The sequence below is a fragment of the Hemiscyllium ocellatum genome, chromosome 10, assembly GCF_020745735.1.
Source record: "Hemiscyllium ocellatum isolate sHemOce1 chromosome 10, sHemOce1.pat.X.cur, whole genome shotgun sequence".
In the NCBI taxonomy this organism is placed as follows: domain Eukaryota; kingdom Metazoa; phylum Chordata; class Chondrichthyes; order Orectolobiformes; family Hemiscylliidae; genus Hemiscyllium; species Hemiscyllium ocellatum.
In genome coordinates this window covers 57,721,393-57,741,007 of record NC_083410.1, presented here as the reverse complement: position 1 = coordinate 57,741,007, position 19,615 = coordinate 57,721,393, and the positions used below count along the sequence as shown (strand labels likewise).

General features: G+C 40.7%; 1 protein-coding gene across 5 annotated transcripts in view; it reads right to left on the bottom strand.

Annotated features, from left to right (window-relative positions):
* Positions 1–19,615, bottom strand: part of LOC132819436 (echinoderm microtubule-associated protein-like 6) — a 512,298-nt gene that overhangs the window by 121,009 nt on the left and 371,674 nt on the right. The window lies entirely within an intron of this gene.

Below are 19,615 nucleotides of genomic sequence, written 5' to 3'. Positions count from 1 at the left end.
CAATTCCACCTTCCCATCTAGCTTGTAACATGTGACTCCCTTGCCTTAAAACAATATATCCACCTCTGTCCTAAATACACATTCATCATCTTCTGAAGTAAAGTTCCAAAGCTGCACAACTTTTAACAGAAAAATTTCTCCTCATCTTCGATCTCAAGGGTGACCCTTTAATATTTAAATAGTTTCCCCTAATTCTGTACTCACCGACAAGAGGAAACATCCTTTCCAGGTTCAGCTTGTCAAGACTGTTCACAATTTTAATGTACTTCAATCAAGTCCTCCTCATTCTTATAAACTCCAGTGGAAACAATCCTATTCTGTCCAAACTTTCTTAATGAGACAACCCACTCATTCCAAGTATCAATATAAAAAGATCTGCTGAACTGACTCCAATACCCATTACACCCTTCCTTAAATTCCTCAATTGCGCATAGTAATCAAGATGTGGTCTGACCAACACTGTCAAACTGAAATATAACATGCTTAGTTTCATGTTCAATTCCTGTCTTAATAAAGTTTAGCATTCCATTAGCTTTCTCAGCTGCTTGTTCTTTTGGTGACTCAAACAGTAGGACACTTAGATCCCTCTGTACCTTTAGTATCCTGCAGTCATTCTCCATTTAAATAATATTCTGCAAAAGTGCACAATTTGCATTTTGGCAGACTATTCTCCTTTTTGCCAGATTTTTCCCATTCTGGCAACCTACATACAACTGTCCACAATCTTCTTCTGTACTTTTCTCATGTTTCCCTATCAAGTTTTGTCATGTGCAAATTTAGCTACCTTACCTTTGCTCCCCTCATCTAAGTTATTAGCACAGATCCCTCCAGGACTTCAGTCATCACATCTTGCCAATCAGAAAAAATACATACTTATGTATATTCTATGCAGCTCAGAGAAGGTTTACTGGATTAATTGGAATGGGCAGATAATGTTAGAAGGAAGGATTGAACAGTCTTAGGCTTTTATACACTGGAGTTTAGATGAAATGACTTGATTTAAATATATAAGATTCGCAGGGTATTGACAAAAATTAATTGGAAAGGACAGTTCCTGTTATGTAATAATCCAGCAATAGGGGATCATATTTTAAAAATAAAGGGTCATCTCATCAAGACAGTTGATGAGAAACATTTTTTCTCAAAGCAATACAAATCTTTGGGACACTTCTTCAGAATGTGGTGGAAGCAGGATCTTTGAATATTTTTAAGGTAGAGGTAAATAGATTCTTGGTAAGTAAGAGTGAAATGTTACCAGGGTAGGGCAGAAAATTGGAGTTGAAGTTATGAACAGTTCAAGAGGGTGAAAGGTCCAAAATCTTAATAAAGGAAATTTATGATGGCATGAAGCATGACTCCGCTATGATGGATTGGGAAATATTACTGAAAGGAATGTTAGTGAATAGGCAATGGCAAATATTTTAGAGTGAATGGGGTGAACTACAAAAATTGTTTATTCTCGCACAGCACAATTGTGCGAAGGAGCAGTGGCCAAACCATGGCTTATGAGGAAAGTTAGATGGCACTAGATGCAAAAATGAGGCATACAAATTGGCAAGAAAAGAGAACAGTTGAGAAACAAGGGATTTATTTAAGAAGGGGAAAATGGAGTATGAGAATAAGCTTGTAGGGAACAAAGGAACTGATGGTAAAAGTTTCTATAGGTATGTATAGCATAGGAATCCAAAAATGATATTTCCAAATCATAATATTAAGGGTCAATTGGGCCAGCAATAAGCAATTAATGGAGAGTGGAAAAATGTTTTGCAAGAAGATGGGCTTGGCGCAGGAACAGGCTATTTTGCAGTGACACCTGGACTTGTTTTTGACCACCAAGCACAGGAATGCTTGGGAAAAGTATTCAGAAGAGGCAATTCAGCACATAACATCTAATGAAGTATATTGAGGACTTCTCATAGTTTGTTGGACTAGGGTTGTGAATGGTACCACAGAAATTGAGATCGTGCTTTAAGTGCCAGCTATTGTTCAGAGGTCCCCGATGAAGCTCACTTATTGAATATGAAGTATCTTAAGCTAATATATTGACTCAAGTTTGCATATACTTAAAGCAGTTTAAGATAATAGATTAATCATTAGTTTGCATATGTCTAAACTATTTTAAGCTAATGAATATACTTATTAGTTTGCAATATATTTAAAGTGGTTTAAACTAATAAATTTACTTTATATCAAATTGCAGATGTCTTCTTGAATTCATTATGATCAGACCTTAAAGAACCTGTTAAAGCACCTTAGACTTACATTACACTTGACACTGTGAGCAGGGTCTGAGCAAAATATTAAAGAAGGTCAACTTCAGGGACAGGACAATTAAACTTTTACAGCTAGCATGACGAGTTGGCTCATGCACAGTGGGCTGGCCCAATAGCAGGAGGGAACTGCTGGGGCTGGCACTGAGGTTGTAATGTTGTCAGGATAGTTGGTGGACATTGAAGAAGACTGAGTTAAGATGCAGCTAATGTAGAGAAGTAGATTAAAGAAACCCCAGGAAAAATCAGGAAGCCAAAGCAAGAGGTAACAAAAACAAAATGTTTGCTGCCTTATTGAAAGCAGGAATAGATAAGTCTGAAATGAGGGATGGCATGATGGTTCAATGGTTAGTGCTGCTGCCTCATAGAGCCAGGGAGCTGGGTTTGATTCTACTCTGGAGTGACCGTCTGTGTGGAGTTTGCACATTCTTCCCGTGTCTGTGTGGGTTTCCTCACACAGTCCAAAGATGTCCAGGTTAGTTGGATTGCATGCTCAATTGCCTGTAGTGCGCAGGGATGTGCAAGCTAGGTGGATTAGCCATGGGAAATACAGGGATAGGGTAGGGAGGTGGGTCTGGTGGGATGCTCTTTAAAAAGTCAGTATTGAATCGATGGCCTGTTTCCATACAGTTGGGATTCTATGATTTTTATTCTGAAATAAATGATATGCCTACTAGTATTTTGTTGTTTCTTTAGATGAAGGTCCATGCTGACACAAAGGGTGGTAGATTGTGAATTAGTTGTGTGAAGCTAAGGGGCATTGTCAGGACCTTTTTGAATAATTAAATGTTAGCTAGGCATGACAGCTACAAGTCCTGAGCAATGGGCTTCTGAGAGTTACTGCCTTCAGGCAGCATTTGACTCAAAAAGCCTGGCTAGTATGATAGCTGAATAAAGGTAATCAGAAAGGAAACCAAACAACCAACAGATGGCTAAAGTAATACTGGTTGGACCAGTATTGCTGAGTCCACGTGGAATTAACAAAAGACATGTTGGAATTGAGGAACCAAAACTCCCATCAAGACTGCGTATAATAAGTACTGGTTCTGGAATCATTAGATGTGAAACTACTTGTATATCTCTCTCTCACTGAGCAACCACCTGATGAAGGCGCAGCGCTCCAAAAGCTAGCGCTTCCAAATAACCTGTCGACGTGTGATTTTTAACTTTGTACACCACAGTCCAACACCCGCATCTCCAAATCATGAGTTAAGAATAAGCATAAAGTTAAAAACTGAGATTGGAACAAATTGTTCACATGTTGTAGGGAAGACCAAGACCAGCTTTTTGTTTTCAATTGTGGTAATAAATCTTTTCTGTTCTTCCAGTGTCAACAGTCACTGAGCCAACTATTAACTCTTTGTAGTCCAGTTTGTAGTTTGTTGGCTGTTAAAATACTGTCTTGTATCATTGTATGTTTTCCATCCTTGGATCTTGAGATCTGGGGATACTTTGAGTTTAATTTATATTTTGAGTGTATGCTGATTTGAAAGTGCTGTGTATACTTTTATCAGTTTGGAATATGTTTGGTTAGGTGGTGTCCATTTAAGGAACAATTGGTGGTCATTTTCAAAAAAAAACCTGCTACAGAATACTTATTTGGAATTACCTTCTTGATTTACCTCTTTGACTGACTGTAATTAATTACAATCTAAAACCAACTGAAAGAGAAAAAAAACAAGTCAAGTAACTTATTTCCCCTTTCCTTAAAACACTAATATTTGTTGATTTTAGTTTGAGGAAAGAGTCCTGGATAAGTAGTTAAATTCAGAACCCTTAATTGAAATTCCATAACAATAATTCATTCTCTGGCCTCAGTGAACTTCCAAATATTATTTTAATAAACTCTCTTAATTCTGACTTAAGATTCAGCTGCACACGACACTGGTATGGCCGCACCGGGAGTATTGCATGTACATCTGGTCACCACATTATAGGAAGAATGTGGAAGCTTTGGAAAGGGTTTGGGAGATTTACTAGGGATGTTGTCCAGTATGGAAGGAAGGTCTTACGAGGAAAGGCTGAGGGAACGGAGGCTGTTTTTGTTGGAGAGAAGAAGGTTGAGAGGTGACCTAATTGAGACATACAAGATAATCAGAGGGTTAGATAGGGTGGACGGTGAGAGCCTTTTTCCTCAGGTGGTGAAGGCTAACTAGAGGGGACGTAGCTTTAAAGTGAGGGGTGATAGATACAGGACAGATATCAGGGGTAGTTTCTTTACTCAGTAGTAGGGTTGTGGAACGGCCTACCTGCAACAGTAGTAGACTCGCTGACATTAAGGGTATTTAAATGGGCATTGGACATACATATGGATAATGAACACTGCAGGTTAGATGGACATCAGATTACTTTCACAGGCTGGCATAACATCAAGGGTTGAAGGGCCTGTACTGCACTATAACATAGATATATATTACAAACAGCAGGAGTCCCAGTACAAATCCATGTGGAACACCATTAAACATGGACCTCCAGCTCTATCTTCATCAAACATCTTTTGTGACCACCTAAAAAAATTGAATCAAGCTTGTAAGGCATGACCTGCTCTGCACAAAGCTATGCTGACTGTTCCTAATTACGCCATGCTTTTCCAAATTTGCGTAAATTCTGTCCCTAAGCATTCTCTCCAACAGCTTCCCCGATACTGATGTGAGACTCCACTGGTCTATAGTTCCCTGGATTATCACAATTTCACTCCTTCAACAGGAGAACATTAGCTACTTGCCAGTCCTCCAGGACCTCTCATGGTATTGAGAATACAAAGATCTTGGTGAAGGCCTCAGCAATCTCGTCTCTTGCCTCTCTCAATAACCTGGGGTAGATACCATCAGGCCCTGGGAACTTTATCCACCTTAATGTTCTCTAAGAGACCCAACGCCACTTCTTTCTTGATCTCAAAATGCCTTAGCATATTAGCATGTTCCACACTAATATTACTATCCTCCACATCCTTCTCCTGAGTGAATACCAATGCAAAGTATTCATTTAGGATCTTGCCCACATTTTGCCTCCAAGCACAAGTTCCCTCCTTTATCCTTGAATAGTCCTATCCTCTCCCTAGTTATCCTTTTGTTTTTAATGTGTATATATAGAATGTCTTGGGATTCTCTTTTAACATCACTTGCCAAGATCATTTCATGGCCCCTCCTTGCTCTCCTAATTCCCTGCTTGAGCTCTTTCCTGCTTTCGTTATATTTGTGATTGTAGTTAGGTCACCAAAATGGTGGGTTGTCGTGCAAATATTTCTTCACCATGCTAGGCTATATAAATGTGACTTCTGTGACATCACATCCACAACCTGCACTACAAATCTTCACAAGATTCTTTATAGTCATCATGGGCCTTATCCAATTTTAGCTTCCTAAATCCTACGTATGCTTTTTTCCCTTTTTGACTAAATTCACAACTTCCCTTGTTAATCAAGGATCCCTTACCCTGCCATCCTTGTCCTCCCTCTTTAGTGGAACACACTCATCCTGAACTCTGATCAGTAGGTTTTTAAGTAGCTCCCACATGTCAAATGTGGCTTGCACAATAACTGCTGCTCCCAATTACTTTTCACTAGCTCCTGCCTAATACTAATTTGCCTTCACTCCCCCTAATTTAGTACCTTCCTGCAAAGTTCTGACTTTTTATTCATAGCTATCTTAAAACCTAATGAGTTGTAATCACTGTTTCCAAAATGCTCTCCCACTGAAAGGTCAGTCACCCTTTGATGTGAAGGGCACTGCTTGTCACTGGCTACTTGGGTGTTTTCTTTTCTTCCTGGTGGTGGAAATTTGAATAAAGATTTGTGCACCTTGTGTCTTTCATTGTCTTACACCTGTGCATGCACACAACATGGGTGCTGGAGAAAAATTAAGCACTACCGCAGTTAGGTGGTAGCGTCGGGGTTTAAAAAAAATGAAAATAAATTTTTAAAAAAGTTAAGTCACCTTGCCAGGCTTATGAGCCAATACAAGGTCCAGTAAGTCTCCTCTATATGGACCATGCACATACTGTTTCAAGAAACGCTCTGATGCACCGGACAAGTTCTGATCTATCTAAGCCTCTTGCTCTAAGGAAGTTCCAGTCAATACGGGGGAAGTTAGTCACCCACAATGACAACCCTGTTGTTATTGCATCTTTCCATAATCTGCTTACATATTTGTTCCTCAATGTCTTGGTGGTCGTTGGGGGCCTACAGTATCCCTGCAGAGAGATTGCACACTCCTTATTTTTGAGCTCTACTGCCTCAGTGGATGACCCCTCCATTATATCCTCTAAATGCAGATGTGACATTCTCCCTGATTAGTTATGCAATTTTCCCACCTCTTTCACCTCCCTCTCCACCTCATCTAAAACAACAACAACCTGTAATGTTGACTCGCTGGTCCTGTCCCCTTCTCAACCAAGTCTCTGTAATGGCCATCACATCATAGTCCCATTCACTCATTCAGGCTCTAAGCTCATTTGCCTCACCCATAATACCCCTTATATTGAAAGAAAAACATTTTAGCCCACTGTGTTCATTTTCCTGTTTCTGCTTGGCTTTCCTTTCAGACTTACTGGTCCTAATATCTACGTTTCCCTCAATCCCTCTATTTGCTGACCTGCTGCTCTTGTTCCCAACCCCTACCATTCCAGTTTAAACCCTCTCGTGTAGCATTAGCAAATCCCCTTGTGAGGATGTTGGTTCCCCTCCTGTTTAGATGTTCCTATTGTACAGATCGCTCCTACCCGAGAAGAGATCCCAAAGATCTAAGAACCTGAAACCCTATCCCATGCACCAGTTCCTTAGCCATGCATTTATTTGTCCTATATTTCCATACCTTGCCTCACTGGCATGTAACACGAGTAATAATTTCTGAATTACTACCATTGAGATCCTGCATTTTGGCCTCTTTCTTAACTCCCTGCATTCACTCTGCAGGACTTCATCCCTCTAAGTAAAGTTGCAACAGTCACAGAGGATTGTTCTCTCATTGGAGGTACAGAGGTGATTAGGGGTTGATTAACCTAAGGGTCACCACACCTCACATGAGGGAAAAGGTTGAGAAGTAGAGTTGGAGTTGTACAGCATGGAGAAAGGCCGTTTGGTCTAACTTGTCCATGCCTACCAGATATCCTAAATTAATCTAGTCCCATTTTGCCAGCATTTGGCCCATATCCCTCTAAATCTTTTCTATTCATAGAATCCCTACAGTGTGGAAGCTGGCCATTCAGCCCATCGAGTCCACACCAACCCTCCGAAGAGCATCTCATCCAGATCCACCCACTTAGCCTGCACATTCCTGAAAACTAAAGGCAATTAAGCATAGCCAATCCACCCAAACTGCACATCTTTGAACTGTGGGAGGAAACCCATGCAGACATGGAAAGAATATGCAAACTCCACACAGATAGCCACCAAGGTTCTTGTGCTGGGCAGTGCTAACCACTGAGCCACCATGCTATCTGTACTCATCTAGATGCCTTTTAAATGTTGTAATTGTACCAGCCTCCAGCTTCCTCTGGCATCACATTCCACACACGCACCACCCACTGCATGAAAAAGTTGCCCCTTATGTCTGTTTTAAATCTTTTCCCTCTCTCCTTCAACCTAAGCCCTCCAGTTCTGGACTTCCCACCTTGGCTATTCACCCTATTCATGCTCTTCCTGGTTTTAAAAAACTTCTATAAGGTCAGTCCTCTGCTTTCGATGCTCCAGGGAAAATAGCTCCAGCCTAATCAGCCTCTTCCTTAGCTCAAACTCTCCAACCCTGGCAACATCGCTGTAAATCTTTTCTGAACCGGGAGAGCAGAATTGAAAGCAATATTCCAAAAGTGGCCTAACCAATGTCCCATACAGCCACAACATGACATCCCACCTCCAATAATCATAGCACTGATCAATAAAGGCAAGCATACCAAATTCCTTCAATATCCTGTCTCCCTGCAACTCCACCTTCAAGAAACTATAAACATGCACCTCAAGGTCTTTGTTTGGCTACACTCCCCAGGATTCCTTCATTCCTGATGAAGGGCTAGTGTCCAAAACGCTGATTCTCCTGCTCCTCGGATACTGTTTGACTTGCTGTGCTTTTCCAGCACCACATTCCCAGCTCTGATCTGCAGTCCTCACTTTCTCTAACACACTCCAGGGCCTTCCATTAAGTGTATAGGACCTGCTCTGATTTGCCTTACAAACTCCTCACATTTATCTAAATTTAAACTCTAACCGCCTTTGGTCAGTCCATCAAATCAAGGTTCCATTGTACGCTGTGATAGTCTTCTTCACTTCCACTACACACCAATTTTGATATCCTCTGCAAACTTATTTAAACTATAGTAAGAAATAAAGGCAAATTTAAAGAAAATTGTAAGTTAGAATTCTGAATGTTGACTTTTGCTGTAAACATTAATTACTATTATCAATGCATTATCACAGCAATTTATCTTTGATTTCTTAGATTACAGTTTTTCAACCTATTTCCAAAAGATTTGCCAAGGACTACAATACTCAAATGCTTGGAACAAATTTTACAACATTTTTATACTTTTGTAGAACTGCCATTGTAACCTCAGCTAGAGTGTGAAATGAATCCACACTGTTGGCATCACTCTACATTGTAAACCAGCCATCCAGCCAACTGAGCTAATCAGGCAAGAGCAGCAGAAGGTGTTTTCCTAATAACAGCTATGAATTTCTGAATTTGTCTGCAGACTTCTGGTATTGTAACAGGACAAATTGGGTTGTATTAATGGAGTTTGCATACAAGTTCAAAGAGAGCACCTATTACGTTCAACTGAAATTAGGACTAAAACACAGTACTCTGAAAGTATTAATAGGTTCAAAACTTTGAAATATTATATCAGTGAAAAGTTTAAAAAGTTTCTGTTTTAAACTGTTATAGAAAAGATGTGATAATATGGTTTAGCTTGTTCTCAAAACTTAGATACATTTTTTGAAGACATCCAATTTGAACTCAAAATTTGGAATGAGGATTGTTTTGTCAATATACTTTTTTTTGTGAAGAGGGTCTTAGAGAAAACATTTCGTAGTTATTCCTCTCAAGACATTAGAAATTTAAAATGCCAGTTTGAGATTATCAGAAGATTTGAACAGTTTTTGAACAGAGCACAGGAAAGTATAGCATAATGTGATCTGGGTGATTTGGCCCTTCTCAGACCAGCACTCTTTCAGCTGAGAGTTTTAAATCTTTTCACACACCTTCTGTGTAATGAAATGTGTGATTTTGGACAGGACTAAACTCATTCTAAAAAGAACATAAAATCAGATCCTTTGGCCCATCATGTCTGTGCCAGTCTAAACTAATCTCATCTGCCTGCACATGGTCCTTATGCTTCAATTCCTTTACTGTTCATGTGTCTCTTTAAACGTGTCTTAAACTTTGTTAATGTAACTATTTCTACCACTTCCCCTGGCAGTGTGTTACAGGCATCCTGTTTCCTTGCACATCTCCCTTAAACATTTCCCCTCTCACCTTTTAAACCTATGTCCCCTAGTATTTGACATTTCCACCCTGGAAAAAAGACTGACTATCCACCCTATCCATGCCTCTCATAATTTTATACACTTTCACCTCAACCTCTGACACTCTAGTGAATGCCTGCAATCTCTTTAGTCATCTTCACAATATACATTCCTATCTATCCTTGGGTATCAGCTAAATTAGATACTAAGCTTTTGCTCCCCTCATCTAAGCTATTGATGTAAATTATAACATTTTCAGCAGGATACTATTCGTCAAATCCTGTCAATCAGATAAAAACCCACTTATGAATATGCTGGCTGGCTAGTAGAAAACAATCTTGTGACCATGCTAATATATATTGTCATGAGCTTTAAATTCTGCAATACCCTTTGATGAAGCACTTTATCATTTGCCTTCTGCAAAGCTGTATACAGTACATCATCAGCTCCCCTTATCTACAGCACATAACTCCTTCAAAGAATTCCAATAAATTGAATAAGCATGGTTTCCCTTTGACAAAATTATGCTGACCCTTCCTGATTACCTTGAGTTTTCCCAGTTACATGGCTATGATCTCTTCAACAATTGATTCAAACACACTCCTCTTGACAAATACAACCCTGTGGGCCAGTTAGCATTATATTTTCTGCCTCCCTCCTTTCTTGAATAAAGAGAAGTTATATTTGCTACTTTCCAATCTGATGCAGTCTTTCCTGAATTGAAGGAATTTTGGAAGATTACACCAAAGCATCTACTAAGTCATTAGCAATTGGTTTGCGATACAGATTGATGTAAACAGTTTGGGTTCAATTCCCACACTGGCAAAGGTCATCATAAAGGACTCTCTTTTTCTCAATCTTTTCCCTTACTTCACCATGGTTATTGGCATTTTTTTATTACAAGCATCCAATATTTCTGCATACTTTGTCTGACATTGTTAATATTAAAGGGCCTGATGAAAACTCCCACTACTGACTTCTTTGACCTACTATTTTTCTTCTTCACCCAAACTGATTCTACATCCTGATCTCCTGAACACTGGAACAGAAGGCCATTCAGCCCCTGAGCCTTTTCCATCATTCAATGAGATCATGGCTGATCTGTGACCTATCTCCAAATACCTGCCTTTGGCAAATATCCCTTAATAATTCAGCTTAATTTTTAAAACAAATCTCAGATTTAGAATTAAAAAGAAACAATGTCAGTTTTAATTACCGCACACATGCCATCCTTGATAAACAGTGCTACCTCTGTATCTGTACCTTGCTTCCATTCTTCTTGAATGCCATTCACCCCTTAATGTTCAGGACCCAATTCTTATCCTGTTGCAGCCACCTTTGTGTAATAGCTTTCAGATCATAGTTATTTACTTCAATGTGCACTATAAACTTGTTTGTTTTTACTATGAATGTTATGTGCAAATGTATTGGAGACTAAATTCCCTGAGGCCTTACTCATCGTGGCCAGTGACGTCAACCAACCAGGCCAACCTCTAGGGGGTGCTACCAAAATACCACCATCACATCTCTTGCTCATTAGGGGGCCAAATATCCTTGACTATTGCTACACAACCAAAGATGCCTATCAACCCACATCCCTTCACAATTTGGAACATCAGATCACAACACTAAATTCTTCCTCCTGGTTTATATGCAGAAGTTGAAACATGAGGACCCAGCACAGAGTACAATGCTGGTGTGAAGCAGTGGAACAGCTTCTCAGGCAATGGAATCAGTGGACTGGACCACATTCAAGAATTTGGCAGACAACCAAGATGGGTATATCACCACAGTCACAGAGTGCATTTCAAGTGCATGGAGGACTGTGTGCCAAAGAAGTCCATCCTAATGTTCCCCAACCAGAAACCTTGGATGAACCAAGAAATCTATTGTCTACTGAAGGTCAGGCATGTAGAATTCAAGTTGGACAATCATAATCTTTTGCAGGAAATTCAGATACCATCTCTGCAAGCCATTAGAGATGGATCAAGTTAGAGACCAAAACTAACCACACTGATTCCAGCTGCCTGTAGCAAGGCCTACATGATATAATTGGATACAAAATGAGCAGAACAAAATAGTGGACAGAGATACATCCCCCTCTGATGCGCTCAATGGTTTTTATGCTGTTTTGAGCAGAATGCCAGTGGTACGGTGTCACCTGCCCCATCTGGACGCACCTGCAGACGTCAGATCAGCCTTCATGAGAGTGAACTCAAGGAAAAGGACTGGCCCACATGGAGTTCCCAGTTGTGCCCTCAGATCCTATGTGGACCAACTGGTGAGACTATTTGCAATTTCTTCTTGCTACAATCTGAAGTCATCGCCTACTTCAAAAAGTCCACCATCATTCTAGCACCAAAGAAAACACATGTAACATGTCTCAACGACTACTGCCTGGTGGTTCTGACCTCCCATAATTATGAAGTGTTTTGAGAGGTTAGTCATGATTCACATCAACTCTAGCCTCCCAGCCTGCCTCAATCCCTTGCAATTTGCCTACCAGGGGACCATGTCCATGGCAGTTGCTATTTCCCTAGCCCATCTCTGGAGCATCTGGAAATTAAGGTTAACCATATCAGGCTTCTATTTATCGACTACAGCTCCACCTTCAACACTTTAATCCCAACCAAACTAATCACTAGACTCCCAGACCTAGATTTCAGCTCTGCCCTCTGTAACAGGATCCTCCGCTTGCTGACCCACAGACAACAATCAATTAAGACAGACCACAGCTCCTCCTCCATGATAATCCTCAACACTAGTGTCCGGCAAGGTTACATACTCAGTCTCATGCTGTACTTCCTATACACTCACGACTGTGTGGCCAAATTTTGTCCAGACACCATCTACAAGTGCACTGATGACATCAGCTTACAGGCTGGTTATCAAAAATGATGAGACAGAATGCTTCATGTCATGATGCAAAGGTAACAATTCCTCCCTTCAATGTCTGTAAAACTAAAGAAGTGATCATCAACTTCAGGAAAAAAGGAGAATCAATGAAGCAGAGGTGTAGAGAATGGAGACAATCAAGTTCCTCACACTGATGATAACCAACAATCTGTCTTGGTCCTCCCATGTAGATGAGATGGTCAAGAAGGCCTCTTCTTTTTCTTTTGAGGGCTAAGGAAATTTTGTATGTCCATTAGGACCATCATCAACTTTTACAGGTGCACCATGGAAAGCATTCCATCTGGGTGCATCATGGCTTGGTGTAGTGTAGGACTGTAAGAAATCATAAAGATGGCTTGCGTGATGGCCCAGACCATCACGCAAGCCAACTTCCCATCCATGGACACCATCTACACTTCTCTGTGCCAAGGAAAGGCAGCCAACATCAACAAAGAGCCCTTCCACTCTAGTTATACTTTCTTCCATCTCTTCTGTCAGACAGAAGATACAGATGCTTAAACACATATACCAACAGGTTCAAGAATCTTCCTTGCTGTTATTAGACTGCTGAATGAACCTCCTGTAATTTAAAATCTAATGTTGATACTGCTTTTGTGCACCTCCTGTGCAGCTGTAACCTTGTATGCCTTGCTCTGTCTAAATACCCTATGATCTGTGTCTTTGTATGTTTATGATCTGCCTGTGCCACACTCAAACAAAACTTTTTTAACTGTACTTAAGTACATGTGACAACAATAAATCAAATCAAATCAAATCATTCATATACAAAGACTTTAGCTGTTTTCTTTTTGTAATTTTTGTGACATCTGCTCCTGATTTTTCGTGTATTCCTAAGTTTTTTTTTACCTCCATTGTTCCTGGCATTCTCTGATTAGTCACATTAGTATTTTCCTCTCCTATTTTGTCTCTGCTCTTTGATACACCATGCCTTTTCACAATTGAGCCCTTGACCTGTTGATATTCAGGAGCTCTCATATGCTGCAGCCTTGTCACATCACCTGTCCTGTCATCCTTAATGAGTTTTAATTAGTTACGTTATTCATTTACATTGCTAACTTTACCATCAATTTGTACACTACATTATACTTAAATATTTAAAAAGCCTTAATTTTTACATTATTCACCCACTGGGTTTCTTCCAGAGCCACAGTTTTTTTTTGTTTGGTATTTAAACAAGTTTCAAAAACACAAGGAAGGAGCTGGAAGTCTTGAGCAGACAAAGTCTTTGAAAACAGGAGAACCCTGAATTGACGATGATCACTTGAATCTTCAATATAAGAACACTTTTTAAAATTACAAAGCCTAGATATAATTGTTACTGAAATTGGGTCTGATAAAATGACTTGATATAAATTGCTAATTCAAGCATGCAATAGGAAATTCAATTTAATTTTAACGGGTAAATAAATTTCAATATTTAAAATTTAAGTTAAAATTAGAGCTAATGGAAAGCCTCAGTGGTTTCAATTTGTATCAACAAAAATAGTAAAAAGATTGCGAATAGATTTAATTATTAGTCAATTAATTGTTAGCCCACCAACACATCTGCAGCTGTACATAAGAGGAATTCTTGATTTTCTGCTGTTAATTTTAAATTTGGAATAATTTTAAAAGAATAAGTCACATTTGAGAAAATTGTACATACTCTCTCTTATGAGAAAGAACAAACAAGCAAAGCTTGATAATGCTAGAACCCACATAGTAATAATGTTTGTTTTCCTGTTTTAAAGCTATTATGAAGACATGCTTTTCTTTAAATTGGACAGTAAAGTTTCTTCAGAGCTTCTGTATCAGTTATAATTGTAATTAATGGAAGGCGCACTTTGAGAAAACGAATAATGAAAGGAAAAAAAGTAAGATGGTATGAAATAGAAAGGACTCACATTGGGTGTAGTTAAGTGGAATATATTCAATGAAATGAAAGTGTAGATAGAATTAAATGATTAATAATTTTCTCTTGGAGATTTGTGAACCCTTGCCTATGAACTTTGTTTAAAAAGGGAACTGAACTAGATGATTTGGTCACCATGTGGAACAGCGGGTACAAGAGAAGAGGATGCATAAGTAGCCTCCACTTTAGAAAAGATTGGCTGAAAGTCAATGTATGGCATGATCATGGGATGCCATTTTAAATGTGCAAAAGTGATTGTTATAACTGAAGTAACTAACACAGTGTATTGTGTGGCACTATCACTGTACTAAATGTGACAGACTTCGAACATATCTAGCAAGTCAAGACTGGCCATCCACGAGGCTTTGTTGTCCATCAACGGCAGTAGAACTGTACTCCACCACAATCTGGAACCTCATGGCCTGGCACAACTCCCTTGTCAAAACAGGGGTATCAACATCTGTTCAATGGATAGTGCAGGAGGGCCAGCTAGGAGCAGCATCAGGTACACCTAAAAATGACATCATTCGTTATCATCACTTCACAGGTGAAGATGATTTACTTCCACTCTCAGGAAGAGTCTGTAGGTGGCTGTACAGACCCATGTGGTTTCTGCAGGCTCTGATAGACCTAGGGCAGGTCATCACCGGAAGGAGCAGGTGGGGCCTTGGTGTGGCAGTGTGCCCCTTATGCTTTTCTCTCCTGGTCTCTGCTTATTCCTGATGACAAGTCTTGTGGTGCTCGATGCCTTCATGGATACTCCTCCTCCAATTTGTATGGTCTTGGGCTAGTGATTCCCAGGTGCCTACGGTAATACTGCACTTCACCAGTGAGGCCTTGAGAGTAGCACTGAAGCGCTTCCTCTGTCTACCTGGGGCTTGTCTGCTGTTTCAAAGCTGGTAATAGAGTAGCTGCCTGAGGAGTCTCTTGACTGGCATGTGGACGATGTGCTCAACCCTGTGCAACTGATTAAGAGCGGTCAGTGCCTCAATGCTGGGGATGTTGGCCTAGACAAGGATGCTGGTGTTGGTATGTCTTCCTGTTACTGCGGATTCACAGAATCTTGCACAGGCAATATTGGTGATACTGCTCCAGCGCCTTGAGGTATCTGCTGTAGACAGTCCATGTCTCAGAGCCATACCTATAGATGGGAACCACCACAGCTTTGTAAACCATGATCTTGGTGTTGGATCTGATGTCGCTGTCCTCAAACATGCTTTCCCTTGGTGGCTGAAGGCTAAGCTAGCACAGGTGGTGGTTCTCGATCTCTCCATTAATAGGTGCTTTGGCCAACACGATAGTCCTGAGATATTGGAAGTGGTCAACATTCTCTAAGATCTCCCAATGGACCTTAATGATCAGGAGTTCACTCCACTATGCCGGGCCAGGTAAGTGGAGGACCTTCATCTTGTGGATGTTCAGGATAAGACCCATGCTCTCATATGCCTCCGTAAAGGTGTTGACAATGGTCTGGAGTACATAAAAATGAGGTGTCAACCCGCTGAAGCTACCAAACAGGATTACTTATATGCAAAACAGTACAAGCAGCAAGTGAGAGACAGAGCTAAGCAATCCCGCAACCAACAGGTCAGATCTAATCTCTGCAGTCCTGACAGATCCAGCCCTGAATAATAGTGGACAATTAAGAAACTAGTTAAAGGAGAAGGTTCCACAAATATCCTCCTATTCAATCATGGAAGAGCCTAACACATCTGTGCAAAAGATAAGGCAAAAACATTCACAGTAATCTTCAGCCAGAAGTGTCAATTGGATGATCCATCCTGGCCTCCTCCAGTTGTCTACTGCATGACTGATACCAATATTCAGCCAATTCGGTTCACTTCACGTGATATCAAAAAAATGGTTGGAATACTGGGTACAGAACAGAATAGATTAGAATCCCTATCGGGTGAAGCAGGCTATTCAGCCCATCAAGTCCACACTGATCCTCTGAAGAGCATCCCACTCAGACCTACCTCCCTAACCTATCCCTGTAACTCTCTACATTTCCTATGGCGGATCAACCTAACATGCACATCTTTGTGACTGTGGGAACAAACTGGAGCACCCAGAGGAAACCCATGCAGATGTGGGGAGAATGTTCAAATTTCACCAGAGTCAGTCAGCCGAGGGTGGAATTGAAATGGCGCTGTGAAGCAGCAGTGCTAACCACTGAGCCACCATGCAGCCTCCTATTAAACCTAATGCACTTCCTATTCCAGACGGTCTGCCATCCAAGTCCAAACGAGGCCTGAGTCTGCTTAGCTTCCGAGATCAGATGAGATCAGGCATTTTTTAGACGGGTACGGTTGCAGGCTCCAAAGGCTATGGGTTCTGACACTATTCTGACAACAGTACCGAAAACTTGTCCTTCAGAATTTACCACTCTCCTGGCCAAGCTGTTCCAGTGCATTTACAACATTGCCATCTACTCAAAATGTGTGTCCTGTGCAAAAGCAAGGTCAAATTCAACCTGGACAATTACTGCCCCATCAGTCTACTCTCGATCATCAGCAAAGTGATGGAAGGTGTCATCAACAGTAGAAACAAGCAGCACCTATTCAGCAATAACCTGCTCAGTGAAGTTGAGTTTGAGGTTCCGTCAGCTCTTGACCTCATTATGGCCTTGGTTCTAATACAGGCAAAAGAGCTGAATTCCAGAGGTAAGGTGAGAGTGACAGCCCTTGTCATCAGGGCTGCATTTGACCAAGTGCGGCATCAAAGAGCCCTAGCAAAACTGGAATCAATGGGCATCAGGGGCAAACTCTCCACTGGTTGGAGGTGTACTTGGCACTTGGGAAGATGGTTGTGGTTGTTGGAGGTCAGTTATCTCAGCTTCAGGACATCTCTGCAATAGTTCCTCATGATGGTATCCTCGGCCCAATAATCTTTAGCTACTTCATCAATGACCATCATAAGATCAAAAGTTTGGATGTTCATCAATAATTGCACAATGCTCTACACCATTTCCAAATCCTCAGATACTGAAACAATCCATGTTCAAATGCAACAAGATCTGGATGATATCAAGGCTTGGGCTGACAAATGACAAGTAACATTTGCGCCATACAATGGCTATCTCAAATAAGAGACAATCTAACCACTTCCCCATGACACTCAATAGTGTTACATCACTGAGTGCCCCACAACCAACATGCTGGGGGCTACCATTAACCAGAAATTTATTGGAATCACTACATAAACACAGTGGCTACAACAGCAGTCACAGGCTAGGAATATTGTACATAGAACAATACAGTGCAGAACAGGCTCTTCAGCCCTCGATGTTGTGCCGAACTGTGAACTATTCTCAGCCCATCCCCACACTATCCCATCATCATCCATGTGCTTTTCCAAGAATTGTTTAAATTTCCCTAATGTGGCTGAGTTAACGACATTGGCAGGTAGGGCATTCCACACCCTTACCTCTCTGAGTAAAGAACCTACCTCTGACATCTGTCTTAAATCTATCACCTCTCAATTTGTAGTTATTCCCCCTTGTACAAGCTGACGTAATCATCCTAGGAAAAAAACTTTCACTGTAACCCTATGTAATTCTTTGATCATCTTGTATGTCTCTATCAAATCCTCTCTTAGCCTCATTCTTTCCAATGAGAACAGACCTAAGTTTCTCAGCCTTTCCCCATAAGACCTTCCCTCCAGACCAGGCATCATCCTGGTAAATCTCCTCTGTACCTTTTTCCAATGCTTCCACATCCTTCCTGAAATATGGCGACCAGAACTGTACACAATTTTCCAAGTGCAGCCGCACTAGCTTGCTTGGTAACTCACCTCCTGTCTCTCCAAAGCTTGTCCAGCAGCTACAAGGTACAATTCAGGAGTGTGATGAAATACTCCAAACTTACCTGGATGGGATCAGCTCAAACAACACTCAAGAAATTTGACCGGCATCCCATCCACAAGCACTCACTTCTTCCATCACTGATGCTCGGTAACAGCAGGGTGTACTATTTATAAAGATCCATGCAGAAATTCGTCAAAGATCTTTAAACAGCTCCTTCCAAACCCTTTACCATTTCCATCTAAGATAAGTGTAGCAGGTACATGGGAACACCACCACTTGAAAATTCTCCACCAAGCCACTCAGTATCCTGGATCAACCTACAGTGTATGGACTGTGGAGATTCAAGAAGGCAACTCACCACGTTCTGAAGGGAAAGTAAGAATAGATAATAAATGCTGGCAACCAGCAATGCTCATGTGCCATGAGTGAATAAATGAAAAAAAATTCTTGTAGACTGCTAAGAGTTTCAAAGAACTTCCTAAAAAATAGTTAGGTGCTTTTTTGGACCTGTGCAGACTCGATAGTCTGAAGGGCTTTTTCCTATACTGTAGACATTTATAACTCTGACTAATAGATGTGTTAGAAGTTTAGTGAAACATTTAAATTAAACTTCCATATAAATTAGGAAGGTAAAATCACCATATCCTCCCGGACTATAGGGTTGTTCTCTCACTCAAGAGAGAGAGAGATGACTAGTGGTGGTTTAATTTGAGTAAAAAATGAGGTCTGCAGATGCTGGAGATAACAGCTGAAAATGTGTTGCTGGTCAAAGCACAGCAGGCCAGGCAGCATCTCAGGAATAGGGTCACCACACCTCTTGCAAGGGGAGAGGTTGAGAAGGACAATCTTTCATGGTAACCTCAGCCACTTTGAGAAGTGAACCCATGATACTGGCATTATTACACATTACAAACAAGCCATTCAGCCAGTGAGCTACTGAAAGAGAATTCCCAGGAACATTTTTAAAAGTGTTCTGAGGAAAGGTCACTGAACCTGAAACATTAATTCTGATTTCTCTCCACAGATGCTGCCAGATCTGCTGAGCCTTTCCAGCAATTTCTGCTTTTGTTTCCAATTTCCAGTATCCACAGTTCTTTTGTTTTTTACATTTCTAAAGGAAGTGTTTACCTTCTAGTTTGCACATCATGTGCATCAGATCAAGTTGTGTAAAATCAACTTTTCTAAATTAGTGAGAAATTTCCTTTCACTCAGTTTCCCCATCAAAAATGTGCGAACTGGGGAAAGATCTCATGCAATTGAGCTCTTCAATTCTGAAA